This window comes from Lathyrus oleraceus, chromosome 5, assembly GCF_024323335.1.
Source record: "Lathyrus oleraceus cultivar Zhongwan6 chromosome 5, CAAS_Psat_ZW6_1.0, whole genome shotgun sequence".
NCBI classification, from domain to species: Eukaryota; Viridiplantae; Streptophyta; class Magnoliopsida; order Fabales; family Fabaceae; genus Lathyrus; species Lathyrus oleraceus.
In genome coordinates, this window is record NC_066583.1 from 463,906,578 (window position 1) to 463,921,850 (window position 15,273).

The window sequence follows — 15,273 nt, forward strand, 5'->3', positions numbered from 1 at the left end:
TCCCGTTTTGTTTTAGGAGATTGGTATAAGCCCAGTGATTGGCATCCGATATCCGCTTTTGCTTTCTTTCTTTGTTTGTTTGTTATTATCCATTGCTATTCCAAAGGACACACTTGAATCATCCCTTATATGATTTCAAGAAGTGAACCTTCTAAGAAGTTTTACTATCCATATCCATCCATTCATCATTCATTATGTCCTAAACCTTTTCACACATTAGTTTTCAAACTTGACATAAGTGTTGTGCAAACATTTTCACGTTTTCTAACTAAAAACCTGGACCCAAGTCCTTGACTTTTTTTTCAAACTCCATTTCATAATACTTCTTTCAAATCAATCTTAATCATACTTTGACTTCATTTTCATAATCACAATCAATTAACTTCACTCATTCACTTGTTTTGGCTCTGTCCATTGTTAATCTTTTCACATTAGCCATAGGTTTCAATTATCATTGTGGTTGATGTAAATCTTGCCTATCCTTAGTGAGTCGACAGTAAGACTTCCGTACTGAAAACAGGGCTAACCCCTCTAGTACGTCGAAGCTATCCTCGCATGGTGGATGTTGTTTTTGGTCGAGTTTTCTCCCATTGATAATGAAAAGCCTCAGTGCTTGTGTTTAAAACTGAATCCACCAACTTTTGGAAATCTTTTAGCCGAACTACGGCGTTCTGATCCTTACCTTTGATGGAAGGTACGTAGGCAACGGGTTCATCCGTTCGAACCCAATAATCCAATAACTAACTTGTATATTCTTTTCTCATCATCCCAATCATGTTTGCACAATATTTATGTCATAACAAAATAACAATTTAATACAACAAGTGTGAAAAGGGCTCCCTAGGAGTACCTAGGACGTAGTGGGTGCCTAACACCTTCCCATTGCGTAATTTACCCCTTACCCAGACTCTCTGATCTTTTTATTAGTTTTCTACGTGTAAAACTTCTTAGGCTTTTGTTCGCTTTTTAGCCAGTCCTTTGGATAAATAAAAGTGCGGTGGCGACTCGAAATTTCAATGTATCTCCTAGCTTATGATTTAATCGATAGATCATATAGCGACGAATACACCGCTACAGCACCTGTCTGAAGTCCTCCTTAAGAGGCAATGCTTGTGAATGTTTACTTTTGTGCCAAGCAGGTAAAGACCTCTTAAGAGGCAATTGGCAGATAAAAGGGATGTGCAATCCATCCCCTGCTATTCTATTGAGTCATTCATCTTGCTCACACCATTGTGTTGATGCACTTTGAATCAAAACCCAAGATCCTTGTTGTGTCAGTCATGTGGAGTAGAGTCCCACATTCTGGACTCCCACACTTTCATTTGTTTGAAGCTCTCCCAGACCAGGGATAAGAGCTGTGAGGTCTTACCCTCACTTCCCATTTCATCTGCTTCACCCTAACTCTCATTGTTAGGGTTAAGAGCTAACTACACCCCATTCCAGTTGGCTTGTTTTTACAGCCTAGCCTTGTATGAGCCCAATTGTTTGCATATAGTGTGTGTGCTTGCTTGTTGTGCTTGTATGTATTTGCCTGTGCTGTTTAGGATAGCTTGCTCCTTGTGCAAGTTAGATAGAAACCTTAACATAGGGATCGTATGCATGATAACTTCTAGGCTCGAGTCGTAGTCTCCCTAGTAGTTTGTGTCTCCCTTTGTATCTGGTTAGGTTAGAAGTTCTTTCCCTGTGTAGGGGAACTACGTCGCCCTGATCCTCATACCAGATGAGGTACGTAGGTAGGAGATTGAGCTGATCTCTCCGGGCGCCCTTTTCTTTTTCAACCCTTTGTGTGTGTTGGAGTCTGACATAAGTCCAGCGATTGGCAGTTGGTTTCCTGTGTCTGGTTTGTTTGTAGGAGTCTGACGTAAGTCCAGCGATTGGCAGTTGGTTTCCTGTGTGTGTTTGTGGTTCGGAGTCTGATGTAAGTCCAGCGATTGGCGTTCGGTTTCCAGGTTTTCCTGTTTGTTTGGAGTCTGACGTAAGTCCAGCGATTGGCAGTCGGTTTCCTGTTTGTGCTTTGTTTGGCGTGCGTTAGCCGAGCTACGAGTGCTCTGATTCTTCTCCAGTCAGAGAAGATACGTATGCATAGGATGCGACATCCTAGCGAGCACGTTTCCCCTTGCCCTGAACTACGTCGACTCTGATGTCTGTGCCTGACAGACTACGTAGGCCTAGGATGCGATATCCTGCCGAGTCCTGTTTCTCTTGACTTTCTGTGTGTTCCTTCCAGCCTTGTGTGCAGTTTGTGATCAGTTTTTAGCAACCTTATCCTTTCTTTTGCGCGTGGATCCCGTCGAGTACGACGGATGCGTAGGGGTGCTAATACCTTCCCTTCGCATAACCGACTCCCGATCCCATCTTTCTCTGGTCGCGAGACCATGTCATTTCCAGGTTTACTTCGAGCGTTTCCTTTCCCTCTTTTGGGATAAATATTGCACGGTGGCGGCTCTGTTGTTTCGTTTTCTCGCCGGTTTTTCGCGTAATACGACAGCTGGCGACTCTGCTGGGGATTTCGGAAGTTGACCTCTTGCTGGTCCATCTTCCCTAAGCGAGTCTCTCCTAGCGCTCTCTAGGATAGGATTTGGGTGCTTTTGCTGTTTCATTTATTGCATTTATGTTTGTATTTATGTTTGCATTCATCATATGTGCATCTGTGCTGGTTGTGCTGTGTTTGTCTCTCTGTTGGGGTGGGAGTTACATGAGGTAAAAGGCCCAATACCCAGGCTATGAGTGAACTCTAGGACACCTAGGAATAGAGTGATTCTTGGGAAGCGGGTGGTATTGCGCCACTTAGCGGAACTTGATATCACGAGCAGTTCAGATCCTGATGGGGTATTATCGGTGCATACATCTGGTGTGTACATGATGATATTCTATGAAAGGGTTGTTTATCTTGCGTTTCTCTTGACCTTACCCTGGCCTAGGTTACACCCGTGAGTGGGGAGGGGATGCTCATTATTACAGGTACCGTTGGTGACTTATTGGTGACTTGTGGTCCTGTTGGTGACTTAGCTCAGATGATTTTGGGTCTCAGATGAATTTGTGGTTCCGAATTCAAGCCGAAGCTTTGAACCTGCGCTCCGAGATGCACAACCAGCCAGTCGTGTTTGCATCATTTGCATCATAGCATGTTTATTTTCGAAAAATAATGCAAAAAAAAAAGAAATGAAAAAAAAAAGAGGAAAAAGAAAAAAGCTAATCTCTGCATGCATATCATTTCTCAGGTTCATTCAGGGGTCTGTTCATTATAAGAGATGGCATCCGTTCCCGAGTTGAAGCGGAAGACTTGTTCCTACAGTTTTCACCGTGAGCCTTTGACGTCTCTGATAGAGTTGAGCAACTTTCTGACCGGCGGTAATCAGAAGGTGTTTGTTGATCAGTATGGGGATTTGTTGACACTGTTGAAGATGGTGGTAGATCCAGTGCCGTTGCAGACTCTTCTCCAGTTCTACGACCCGGAGCTCCGTTGTTTCACCTTTCAGGATTATCAGTTGGCGCCCACTCTTGAGGAGTATTCTATCTTGATGAGTGTCCCGATCAGATACCAGGTGCCTTTCTTGGATGTCCCCGAGGAGGTTGATTTCAGAGTTGTTGCCAGAGCTCTCCATCTGAGTATCAAGGAAGTGAGTGACAATTGGAAATCCAGTGGTGATGTAGTGGGGTTACCTTTGAAGTTCCTGTTGAGGATGGCTAGGGAGGAAGCAAAGAAGGGGAATTGGGAAGCTTTTCATGCTCAGTTGGCTATCATGATTTATGGGATTGTGTTATTCCCGAGTATGCCCAATTTTGTGGACTTTGCTGTAGTCACTATCTTCATTGGAGGAAACCAAGTTCCTACTTTGTTAGCTGACACTTACTATGCTATCCATAGTAGGCATGGTAAGGGTGGAGCTATCAGATGTTGTCTCCCATTGTTGCTCAGATGGTTCTTGTATCTCCTGCCAGTCAGTGGACCTTTTGTGGATGCTCAGAGCACTCATAAGTGGACTCAGAGGATTATGTCTCTTACCTCTTATGATATCAGATGACAGTCTTACCGGATGGATGTGCGTAATGTCATCATGAGTTGTGGAGAGTTTCGTAATGTGCCACTTATAGGGACTAAGGGTTGCATCAATTACAACCCGGTTCTTTCTCTTCGCCAGTTGGGGTTTGTGATGAATGGAAGACCACTTGATGCTGAGATAGCTGAAAGTGTGTATTTTGAGAAGCGGAGTGACCCTGCTAGATTGGAGCAAGTAGGAAGAGCTTGGAAGTCCATTGGTGTCAAGGATGGAGCTGTTATGGGGAAGAAGTTTGCAGTAGCTATGCCTGATTACCTTGATTGGGTCAAGAAGAGAGTTGAGACTTTGTTGTTGCCCTATGATAGGATGGAGTCATTGCAAGAGCAACCACCTTTGATCCTTGCTGAGAGTGTGCCTGCTGAGCAGTATAAGCAAGCCTTGATGGAGAATCGTCAGTTGAAGGAGAAGGAACAGGATACCCAGATGGAGCTTTACAAAGCCAAAGCTGACAAGTTGAACTTGGCTCATCAACTCAAAGGCATGCAGGGTGAAGATGCTAGTAGATTGAAGAGGAAGAAGAGGTCCTATGAGGAGATGGAGGCCTTGTTGAATACAGAACATCGGGAGTGCTTGAGGTTGCAGAGAGCTGAAGCCAGTTATCAGAAGAAGATCAGAGACCTGGAGAAGCAGCTTAGAGACAAAGACATCCAGTTGAAGAAGGAAGTAGATTCGAGACGTGCATCAGAGAGCCAACTTGGAGGAGAAGTTGTGGAGCTCAGAAGACAATTGAAGGAGAAGATCACCCCTCTGCCAGAATGTTCAGAATGTGACCTATTGATAGACCAGTGTCAATACCTGAAGACTCTCATTCCTGGAAGCCATTTGTCTTAGCTCGTATCTCTGTTGTGTATGTTGAGAATCACCTCCAGGCTTGTTGGATGGGATTCATTGTTGTACTCTGATCATTTGAACCTTTGTTGTATGATCCTTGTTACTCATTTCTATAGAGTTGGCTGTTGATGGTTCACCTTGTGCTCAGTTATCTTGTGTATGTTGCTTCTGTGTTGTTCTTGCTGCAGGTTGCCATTTCTTGAGAGATGAATTAGGCCCTCGAATGCCTGAGAAATGAACATATCATGTGCATCATACGCATCATAAGCATCATACCCATATCATTTTGCATTACAGGTGTTCTTGCTCGAGACTTCTCACTCTGGTTCCTGTGTCAGACAGGATAGCTGATCAACGTCCGCACCGCTACGTAACCAGACTGAATCAACAGAGGAACATGGACCAAGTGCAACCTGAGTTGGCTGAGATGAGGGCTAACATGCCCCATTTCATGACAATGATGCAAGGGGTCGTTCAAGGGCAAGAGGAGCTGCGTGCCTTAGCCCAGAGACAAGAAGCTGTACTCCCACCTCCTAGTCGTGCTTCGCCAGTGGGTGTTCTTGTGAATGATGGTGTTGTTGCTGCTTCTCCCGCCAATGATTATGTCGTGGGGGATGATTTGAGAGGGATCAAAATTAATGGACAACCTCTTACTGCAGAGACTGTTAATGCCAGAGCTACCCGTGCTCCCGTTAGACATCCTGCTCCATTGGTTGACAGGCAGGAAGATATGTTCAAACTGCTTAGTGAAGACGATGATGTTGGGAGAGTTGAAGAGAGGGATCGGAAGGTTGATGCCCTAGATGAAAAAGTCAGAGCCATGGAGTGTCAAAACTCTTTGGGTTTTGATGTTACCAATATGGGCCTGGTGGAAGGGTTGAGGATCCCCTATAAGTTCAAGGCGCCATCTTTTGATAAATACAACGGTACTTCTTGCCCTCGCACCCATGTGCAGGCTTATTATAGGAAGATCTCTGCCTACACAGATGACGAAAAGATGTGGATGTACTTCTTCCAGGATAGCTTGTCTGGAGCTTTCTTGGACTGGTACATGGAGCTGAAGAGAGAATCCATTCGTAGTTGGAGAGATCTGGGTGAAGCCTTTTTGAGGCAATACAAACATAATATGGACATGACGCCGAGCCGGACTCAGTTGCAGAGTCTATGTCAGAAATCGGGAGAGAGTTTCAAGGAGTACGCCCAGAGATGGCGAGAATTAGCTGCCCGGGTGCAACGTCCTATGCTGGAAAGGGAATTGACCGATATGTTCATAGGTACATTACAAGGTGTGTTCATGGACCGGATGGGGAGTTGCCCGTTCGGTAGTTTTTCAGATGTTGTAATTTGCGGGGAAAGAACAGAGAGCTTGATTAAAGCTGGGAAGATTCAGGATGCTGGTTCCTCATCTTCGAAGAAACCATTTGCTGGGGCACCTCACAGGAGAGAGGGTGAGACGAATGCTGTGCACAGCAGGAGGAATATGAACAGAGGTCAATACCGCCAGGTTGCCGCTGTAACCATTCCTGCACCTCAACCGCCACAACAACAACAACAACAGAAATGTCCGTATCAGCCTAGACAGAGGATGCCTAATCGTCGTTTTGACCCGTTGCCAATGACATACGCCGAATTGCTGCCCGAATTGCTCAGATTAGGGTTTGTTGAGTTGCGAACTATGGCTCCGTTGACAAAGATACCACCTGGGTATGATGCCAACGTTCGTTGTGATTTCCATTCTGGTGCACCGGGGCACCATATTGAGAACTGCCGGGCTTTTCATCATAAGGTCCAGGACTTAATTGACGCCAAAACTATCAATTTTGCTCCTGTGCCGAATGTTGTGAACAATCCTATGCCTCAGCATGGTGCGCATAGGGTAAAAAATTTGGAAGATGGAGAAGATGTTGACTGGATAGTTGATGTTGGTAATGTTCAGACTTCATTGCTGGTTGTGAAGGATCGTCTGTTAAGTGGGGGAGTATTCCCGGGCTGTGACCAGGGCTGTACAGATTGTGAAGATTCAGAGAATGGGTGTATGCAGTTGAGGGCTGGTATCCAGAGTCTGATGGATGAAGGCTGTTTACAGTTTAATCGGGTTGTGAAAGAACGCAGGATGGTGTCAACTGTCACCATTTATTTCAAACCGTCTGAGGGACGTGGCCAAAGGACTGTCAGTGCTCCTACAACTATTGGTGCTCCTGTTACCATTTCTGCTCCTGTAACCGTCAGTGCTCCAACTACTATCGCTGTGACCGGTAGAAGACCTATTGAGAACAGTAAAGCAGTTCCGTGGAAGTATGACAATGCTTATCGCAGCAGCAAAAGGGCTGAAAGTCAGACTCGACCAGTTAATCAGACTCCTGTAACAATTGAGATGCCAGCTAGAACGCCTGTGACTGTGAGTCCTGTTGTGGACAATGTTGGGGGACCTGGAGGTTTCACAAGGAGTGGTCGTCTGTTTGCACCACAACCATTGAGGGATAACAATGTTGAGGCTCTCGCCAAAGCTAAGGGTAAGCAAGCGGTGGTTGATGAAGAATCTGCTCAAAAGGAGGCGCCTGAGGGTTCGTTTGAGAAATATGTGGAGGAGTTCATGAAGATTATTAAGAAGAGTGACTACAAGATTGTAGATCAGCTGAATCAGACTCCGTCCAAGATTTCTATACTCTCATTGCTTCTGTGCTCTGAGGCACACCGTAATGCCTTGTTGAAAGTGCTGAATCTGGCATACGTGCCTCAAGAGATCTCTGTCAACCAGTTGGAGGGCGTGATTGCTAATGTGAGTACCAGGCATGGTGTGGGGTTCACATATTTGGACTTGACACCTAAAGGTCGTAACCATAACAAGGCGCCGCATATCACCATGGAGTGTAAGGGTGCAGTGTTGTCTCATGTGTTGGTAGACACTGGCTCGTTTTTGAATGTGCTGCCTAAGAAGATCTTGAGCAAGATAGATGTTGAAGGGGTTGTCCTTACTCCGAGCGATCTGATTGTTCGTGCATTTGATGGATCCAAACGGTCTGTTTTTGGTGAAGTCACGTTGCCAGTGAAGATTGGCCCGGAGGTATTTGATATCATCTTCTATGTGATGGACATCCAGCCAGCATATAGTTGTCTTTTGGGGCGTCCTTGGATACACGCAACTGGGGCAGTTTCGTCAACTCTTCACCAGAAGCTGAAGTATGTCTGGAACGGTCAGATTGTGACTGTGTGCGGTGAAGAAGATATTCTGGTGAGTCACCTATCCTCTTTCAAGTATGTAGAGGTGGATGGCGAGATCCATGAAACTTTATGCCAGGCATTCGAGACTGTTGCTCTTGAGAGGGTGGCTTTTGCTAAGCAGAAGAAGCCAGGTGCCTCAATTGCGTCATACAAGCAGGTAGTGGAGGTTGTCAACTCTGAAAAGTCAGAAGGCTGGGGCAAGATGGTGGATTTGCCTGTCAAAGAAGATAAGTTCGGTATTGGTTATCAACCTCTGCAAGCGGAGCAGATTGAGCAGAAAGGGCCGAGTTCCTTCACCAGCGCTGGGCTGATGAATCACGGTGATGTCTTTGCAACCAGTAGTGAAGACGAGGACAGTGATTTTGATCTGAACAACTGGGTTCGCCCGTGTGCACCAGGGGAGTCGATCAACAATTGGACAGCAGAAGATGTGATCCAAGTTACTCTACAAACAGAGTAATTTTCTTTTGTTTTTCATTTTGCACAAAACCCTACGTTCTGCCCAAGGCGTAGTGGTTCATTGTAGGGCCTCATCATGTTTTTCAATGATATCATTAATAAAGGACGTTTTGCAAACAATTTTGTGATCCCTGTCTTTCTGTTTTTGTTTTTCACTTTTCAAAAAATAAAAATGGAAATGTTTTTGTTTTTTGTGACATTCTTGAACTCTGTTTTCTAAAATAAAGCATTAAACATGCAGAATCGATCTTACGGATCCAACTATGAACAGTTCTGTTATGGCTCAGTAAGATTTCAATAATCCCATCTACCAAGCTGAAGAGGAGAGTGAGGAAGACTATGAACTCCCCAAAGAATTGGTCAGATTATTGAAGCAGGAGGAAAGGGTCATCCAACCTCATCAGGAGGAGTTGGAAATCATTAACCTGGGTACTGAGAACGCCAAGAAAGAGATTAAGATCGGGGCTGCTTTGAAAGAAGATGTCAAGAGAAGGTTGATTGAGATGCTGAGAGAATATGTGGAGATATTCGCCTGGTCGTATCAAGATATGCCTGGGTTGGATACTGATATTGTGGTGCATAGACTACCTCTCAGAGAAGATTGTCCGTCAGTCAAGCAGAAGCTTCGGAGAACTAGTCCTGATATGGCTGTTAAGATCAAGGAAGAGGTTCAGAAGCAGTTGGACGCGGGTTTTCTGTCAGTGACCACTTATCCCCCGTGGGTGGCCAACATCGTTCCCGTGTCGAAGAAGGATGGCAAGGTCAGGATGTGTGTCGATTACCGGGATTTGAACAGAGCAAGTCCGAAAGATGATTTCCCATACCTCACATTGATGTATTGGTTGATAATACTGCTCAATCCTCGGTTTTCTCTTTCATGGACGGTTTTTCTGGCTATAATCAGATTAAGATGGCGCCAGAGGACATGGAAAAGACGACATTCATTACACCTTGGGGCACGTTCTGCTATAAGGTGATGCCATTTGGGCTGAAGAATGTCGGTGCTACCTATCAGAGGGCTATGACGACTCTCTTTCATGACATGATGCACAAAGAAATTGAAGTGTACGTGGATGATATGATTGCGAAGTCGCAGACAAAAGAGAAGCACCTGGTAAATTTGCAGAAGTTGTTTGATCGGTTGAGAAAGTTCAAACTGAGGCTGAATCCGAACAAGTGTACGTTTGGGGTGAGATCCGGGAAGCTGTTGGGCTTCATTGTCAGTGAGAAAGGGATTGAGGTTGATCCAACAAAAGTAAAAGCTATTCAACAGATGCCTGAACCGAAAATTGAAAAGCAGGTTCGTAGGTTTTTAGGGAGATTGAACTACATTGCACGATTTGTATCTCACCTAACTGCCACGTGTGAACCAATATTCAAATTGCTAAGGAAGAATCAAGCAATCAGGTGGAATGATGACTGTCAGAAAGCTTTTGACAAGATAAAAGAGTATCTACAGAAACCTTCAATCCTCATACCTCCAGTTCCTGGGAGGCCTCTGATAATGTACCTGTCAGTGACTGAGAACTCGATGGGGTGTGTATTGGGACAGCATGACGAGTCTGGTCGAAAAGAGCATGCCATATACTACCTTAGCAAAAAGTTTACCGACTGTGAAATCAAATATTCACAGCTTGAGAAAACTTGTTGTGCTTTGGCCTGGGCTGCTCGCCGACTGAGGCAGTATATGTTGAACCATACCACTTTGTTGATTTCTAAGATGGATCCAGTGAAATACATCTTTGAGAAGCCGACTCTCACCGGACGTGTTGCCCGTTGGCAGATGATTTTAACAGAATATGATATTCAGTATACGTCGCAGAAGGCCATCAAAGGTAGTATTCTGTCAGACTACCTTGCCGAGCAACCGATTGATGATTATCAGCCGATGATGTTTGAATTCCCTAATGAAGACATCATGTATCTGAAGATGAAAGATTGTGAAGAGCCTCTTGTCGAGGAAGGACCGGATCCTGATGACAAGTGGACATTGATGTTTGATGGGGCTGTGAATGTGAATGGCAACGGTGTTGGGGCAGTGCTTATTAATCCTAAAGGTGCTCATATACCTTTTTCTGCCAGACTGACTTTTGACGTCACCAACAACGAGGCTGAGTATGAGGCTTGCATCATGGGGATAGAAGAGGCCATCGATCTAAGGATCAAGACTCTTGACATATATGGAGATTCCGCTCTAGTGATCAATCAGGTCAATGGAGATTGGAATACCAATCAGCCGCATTTGATTCCTTACAGAGATTACACTAGGAGAATCCTGACGTTCTTCAAGAAGGTGAAGTTGTATCATGTCCCCCGGGATGAGAATCAGATGGTTGATGCCTTGGCTACTTTGTCGTCCATGATTAAAGTTCATTGGTGGAATCATGTGCCACATGTTGCGGTGAATCGACTCGAGAGGCATGCGTATGTGTTTGCAGCCGAGTCCGTTGTTGATGAAAAACCGTGGTATTATGATATCAAGAACTTCCTCAAAAGCCAGGAATATCCTGAAGGTGCGTCGAAGAATGACAAGAAAACCCTGAGAAGGCTAGCTGGAAGCTTTTATTTGAATCAGGATGATGTGCTGTACAAGAGGAACTTTGACATGGTTCTGCTCAGATGCGTGGATAGACACGAAGCAGACATGTTGATGCAGGAAGTGCATGAAGGATCTTTTGGTACCCATGCTGGTGGTCATGCAATGTCTAAGAAATTGTTGAGAGTCGGTTATTACTGGATGACTATGGAATCCAATTGTTTCAAATACGCTCGGAAGTGCCATAAATGTCAGATTTATGCTGATAAGGTGCATGTACCACCAAGCCCTCTGAATGTCATGAATTCGCCTTGGCCGTTCGCGATGTGGGGCATTGATATGATTGCGAAGATTGAGCCTACTGCTTCTAATGGACATCGCTTCATCCTGGTTGCGATTGATTACTTCACCAAATGGGTGGAAGCAGCTTCCTATGCTAATGTTACCAAACAAGTGGTGGCCCGGTTCATTAAGAAGGAAATCATCTGTCGTTATGGGGTTCCTGAGAGAATCATTACTGACAATGGTTCGAATCTCAATAACAAGATGATGAAAGAGCTTTGCAGAGATTTCAAGATTGAACATCACAATTCTTCTCCTTACAGACCAAAGATGAATGGTGTTGTAGAGGCGGCAAACAAGAATATTAAGAAGATTGTGCAGAAGATGGTCGTGACGTACAAGGATTGGCATGAGATGCTGCCTTTCGCTTTGCATGGGTACCGTACTTCAGTACGTACGTCGACCGGGGCAACCCCTTACTCCCTTGTGTATGGTATGGAAGCGGTCCTACCTGTTGAAGTGGAGATCCCTTCTCTGAGAGTCTTGTTGGATGTCAAGCTTGACGAAGCCGAGTGGATTCGAACAAGGTTTAACGAGTTGAGCCTTATCGAGGAAAGACGGTTAGCAGCTGTGTGCCATGGGCAGTTGTATCAGAGAAGGATGAAGAGAGCCTTTGATCAGAAATGCATCCTCGAAGCTATCAGATCGGTGATCTTGTTTTGAAGAGGATCCTTCCTCCCGGTACAGACAACAGGGGCAAATGGACTCCGAATTACGAAGGTCCATATGTTGTTAAGAAGGTCTTCTCCGGTGGAGCCTTGATGCTTATAACTATGGATGGTGAAGATTTTCCGTCCCCTGTTAACTCAGATGTAGTCAAAAAATACTTCGCATAAATTGACCCGCTGGACAAAAAGAATAAAAGAGTCCAGGCAAAAAAGGGCATCCCGGCGAACCAAAAGAAAAAAAAAAGAAAGGTTCGGGCAAAAGTTAGGGATAAAGAATGAAAAGAATATGTACACCCGGTAAGTCGAAAACCCGCAAGGGCGGCTTAGGCAAAAATGGGTATCCCGGTGGACTGAAAACCCGAAAGGGCGATCCAGGCAAAAGAGGGATTAGAGCGAAGACTACAGTCTGAGTTATCTGTACTTCATCGCGCTTTATCGTCTACCATCTCGAAGGGTATGATCGGTCCAGTCGTTCTTCTCAGAAAGCAAGGAATTCGGGAGAAAGCTGATGATCTGTGAGTTATAACAGAATTGGGAAATAGTGGATGCCGTATTCACATTGCCATTAGGATAGATTTTTCCTTTTGTGCACAATTACCTCTTTCTAGGAATTGCTCCCCGATGTATTCGCCTTTTCAGGCCCATTTTCAATCAATAAAAGTCGTTATTCAGATAAATTGCTCTCTTGTTTTTATTTTTACTGTTTTGTTTGCAAAAACGTCCGAATTTTTGATAAACATTGCATATAAAAACATGAAGGCTAGACAATAACGTGCAGAAAGATAAAACATTTGAAAATCATTTTGAATGTTGAGTACACTTGGGTGTATCTTGTCCATGCAATCCCCTGGGGGCATGTTTGTCTTGTTGTTTTGCAGGTTATTACCTTTGATTCCTGGCTGAAGCAGATAAGCCGCGGTTTGTTCAGGGATGTGTCAATACTGTCCAGTAGTGTGAGAGGGATGTTTCCCCCAGCAGTTGAGGCAAGCTCAGGACTTGTCTTCCCCATCGTATTCAAGATCAGGAATTCCTTAGTAGGATTGAGGATGTTTCCCCAAGCAAGTCTGAAAGCTATCAGAACTATTTTCCCCTGCAGAGGAGTCTGTGGGTCGTGTGTCCTTCAGTAGCAAGATCAAAGGCTGTTCAATCCCCGGCAGGTCTAAAGTTTTTAACTTCCCAGCAGGCCTGGAAGTGGTTTATCCCCAGCTAGTCTGAAAGCTGCCAAGTTCCCCACTGAGTCTGAAGATTTTTTAATCCCCACCGAGTTAGCAGGATGTTGTATCCCCAGCGGAGGTGTCAGTGAGTAGTTTTATTCCCCAGCAGTTGGGTTTGAAGTACTGCTATCCCCAGCGTGGTCGGGAACGCTTTTCCCCGGCAGGTTCGTGGATGTCTACCCCAGCATGGTCTGGTATGTTACTTCCCCAACAGAGTTATGCCTTTTCCCATCAGAGTGTGGAATGTTTTCCCCTAGCGGATCTCCCTAGCAGAGGGTTGTGTTGATGGTTTTCCCCAGCAAGTTCCCCGAGTGGATCAGGTCCGACGAAAATTATCTCCAGCAGAGTTTATCCTACCTGTGGGTTGGCCGTCCCCAGTAAGTCGCCATTGGCTGTTTCCCTAGCAGAGTCCCCGAGTGGATTGTAATCGGTGAAGGTTGTCCCCGTTGGGATCCTTTCTCCAGCAGCAATGCTATTCTCCAGCATGAGTGAGAAGTCGGTGCTACTCCCCGCAGAGTATTCCTCAGACAGAGTATCCCCACAGAGTTGGAGAATCTAACCCGTTTGCTCCCCAGCAGGAGTTTTTATCATCTTGCATGTAGTGATCATTGCATCCTCAAATCGCGTAGCATTTCCATTCAATATGGAGCATTACGCCATAAAAAATTCAAACATATGCATTCATGTGTTAAACCTAATAAGACCGTATCCCCGGCAGAGGCGGATCATATCTCAACACCTGTATAGCACATTTGCAAGAGTTGCTCCTGACAGCATTCAGGATTGATAACTCCCCATAGAGGTTTATTTCCTCACTCGTCCGTGAAAGGAAAGCTTGATTCTCCCTAGTGAGATCCCCAGCAAGTGTTTAGCCTTGCCTTGACGTATTGAAGATGTCGTTCCTGTGATACCGGTAAGTGTCATGTTTGCACCCGTGTGCATTCTTTCTTTGGTGTCGGTAAACACCATTGTTTCGGTGTCGGTAAACATCGAGTCCCACCCCAGTCATCGGTAAATGTCTGGTCATCTTTGTTTGATGTCGGTAAACATCATCTTTCGATGTTCGTAACATCTGTTCTTTCCTTCCCCAGTGAAGTGTTCACCTCTCCGTTGGTGTCGATAAACGTTGAGTTTTTCCTATTCGTCCGTTGACGTATAGTTGTATCCCTTTCCCATTCATCTATTGATGTCTGGTCACCTCTCCGTTGGTGTCGATAAATGTTGAGTTTTTCCCAATCGTCCGTTGGCGTTTGGTTGTATTAGCTTTTTCCCCAGTAAAGTCACCTCTCCGTTGGTTTCGATAAACGTTGAGTTTTTCCCATTCGTCCGTTGACGTCTGGTTGTATATCTTGTTTCCCAGTCATCGGTAAATGTCTGGTCGTCTTTTTTTTGATGTCGATAAACATCATCTTTCGATGTCGGTAAACATCATCTTTCGATGTCGGTAAACATCGAGTCTCATCCCATTCATCGGTAAATGTCTGGTTGTTCCCCAGTCAGAGATCCCCAGTAGAGTCGTCGGTAAACGTCCTGTCTGGTTTCTAGTTGCAAATACCTTTTTTCCTTCCCCAGTGAAGTGTTCACCTCTCTGTTGACATTTGGTTGTATCGCTTCCTTTCCCATTCATCCGTGGATGTCTGGTCACCTCTCCATTGGTGTCGATAAACGTCGAGCTTCTCCCGTTCGTCCGTTGATGTTTGGTCGAGTCTTCCCATTCATCCGTTAATGTCTGGTCACCTCTCCGTTGGTGTCGATAAACGTCGAGCTTCTCCCGTTCGTCCGTTGACGTCTGGTCGAGTCTTCCCATTCATCCGTTGATGTCTGGTCACCTTTCCGTTGGTGTCGATAAACGTCAAGCTTCTCCCGTTCGTCCGTTGACATCTGGTCGAGTCTTCCCAGTCATCCGTTGATGTCTGGTAACCTCTCCCTTGGTGTTGATA